General features: G+C 30.0%; 1 protein-coding gene across 2 annotated transcripts in view; it reads left to right on the top strand.

Annotated features, from left to right (window-relative positions):
* LOC106679080 (transmembrane protein adipocyte-associated 1 homolog) overlaps positions 1–2,197 on the top strand; it is a 27,232-nt gene that overhangs the window by 10,218 nt on the left and 14,817 nt on the right. The gene's annotated exons all lie outside the window — the stretch shown is intronic.

Genomic DNA, 2,197 nt, shown 5'->3' with positions numbered 1-2,197 from the left:
TTCCCTCCCCCTGTCCTCTTTCCCTCCTTCCCTTGATGTTGAACTGATTATAAAGACTCACTTCATTTACCTCATTATTATGAAGATCTGTTATGAGGAATTTGAATAATCTATTTTATTGCTGAGGTTCACTAATAAGTGTATCCAAATACACAAACTATGTAATGTCTCGGGGGCAACGGTAGCAGTGTGGCAACGTCGCTTTTTATGTATACAAAACTCACTCACAGCCTCCCCCCAGGCATTTGTTATGCCCTTTAGCCAATGGGTGATACTAACAAAAAAATAGGTGTGGGAGTGACGAACCCACTGAGTGACATCACTCCCACACCTATTTTCATTCAGTTATGAAAAACACATCAGGAAACGTGGAATGTATTTCCTTAGTACATCGCGCGAGGCCTTGGACCTCCAGTCTGTCATGCCAATAATAATAATAATAATGTATGTCTCAGTAGAATGGAAATATCTTCAGCTTTGATGGACATAATGGAAAAGCTTTATCAAGGGTGGAATTCAAATTTTGAAGGAGATGACAAAGAATTAGTACTGAAATAAATAGTTTAGAGAAGAGCAATTTCAACTCTTATTGAAAGGAATTAAGGCAGTCCTTTAATTAACTTGTAATATAGAATTTAGTATGCACAATTGCTGATGGAGAAAAAGTCTATGAGGTATTGTAAAGAATTATTATTCAACGGGGGTTTCTTTTGAGTAGATTGAAAATATGAATTTGGTTTGTTCTATACCCTAGGTCTTGGCTACTCTTTTTGAATTTCCTGTTAAGGATAACAAATAACTGATTAAAGAAGTAAGTCGGTGCTTCTCTAAATTTTAATATGACTTATTTGGTATTAAAAAATTCCCTATAGATTCTCTTAGAACATAATTATCTTAATCATTAAATCCAAAAGGATATTAAATCATCATCAGTCTCCTAGCAGAATATTTTAGACCACCTAAATTTGCTTGTTTTGAATGGCTCCTGGTCTCTCTGTACTCTTTTGAAGTGTGAATATTCTTGAAAAATCATTAATGCTTGAATGATTCATTGTCACATGAATAAATCAAAGAATAAAGAGTAAAGAGAGAATTTGAAGTAAGGAGCAAACGAAAAGTAAAAACAGGCTGAAGATCGCATTGAAATAAAGTAAATCATGTTAACCTTAGTTTTTTTTAACACAAAAGTAACAGTGATATGAGCAATCCTTATTGTCTCTTCTATAACTAATCATATTGCTATGTAGAAAAAAAATGTGGGTCAGGCTCCAAAATAAAAAAATCTAAAGATGTATGTGTTGCAATTTTTTTGATGGGAAGTGCATATTACATATATGTTTTCATGGTTCTTTCAATGATTTTAATGTACGTAAAATTCTTTCAATGATTTATATTGTAGTGATGTTGTGGGTATAGTCCAATTTCTAAAGGATTCTCGTAATGCTGTTAATGATTTGACAGTCTCTGCTTGGTATATAGGTATAAATGAGAGATTGAGATTACTATGATAAAGTATCCTTGTTAAAAAATATAAATTTATTTATTTAATTTCACCTTTATTATTATGGCTGCGAACTTTCTTATGTATTTACTATGTAAAGTTTGTAAATCAGTTGATTCTTTATAAAAGGATACTTTTGAAATATTTAAAGCTAGGTTATTGATTGCTAAAAATATTATGTTTCCTATTTTTAGGATCTCTATTTTATCATTTTTAGTGGGAAATAAGGACTCAATTTGTGTTGAATTGAACTGGTATATTGAATTCATAAAAAAAAAAAAAATAATAATAAAATAAAATAAAAAATAAACAATCATGGTCTCAAAAACCATGTACTGGATGATTTCTCTTTAGAGGATCATACGGGAAAAGAAAAGATCTACATTCCAAATCTTGTTACTAGGTACAAATTTTATATCACGTATCATGCTTATAATTTTCAAATCTTGTCTTATTTAACTGGTGCTTGTATTTCTTATATGTGTTTATAAGTGTTACTAACACTCTTTTTCTTTCTTACTTATTCCAAAATTTGAAACAATGTGTAGTCATCAATTTTATCTTTTAATAAAAACAATATACTGATGTCATGGAGTAGAGCGTATATTCTTTTTTCTTTATTTTTTTTATTGATCTTATCTAATAATTATATCATGATTTTTTATATCTGTTTTACTACTCATCATAATTGTGATT

This window comes from Halyomorpha halys, unplaced genomic scaffold, assembly GCF_000696795.3.
Source record: "Halyomorpha halys isolate HHAL.00 unplaced genomic scaffold, Hhal_1.1 Scaffold176.1, whole genome shotgun sequence".
Taxonomy (NCBI): domain Eukaryota; kingdom Metazoa; phylum Arthropoda; class Insecta; order Hemiptera; family Pentatomidae; genus Halyomorpha; species Halyomorpha halys.
Note: the sequence above shows the minus strand (reverse complement) of the source record. Positions and strands in the feature narration are given on the sequence as shown.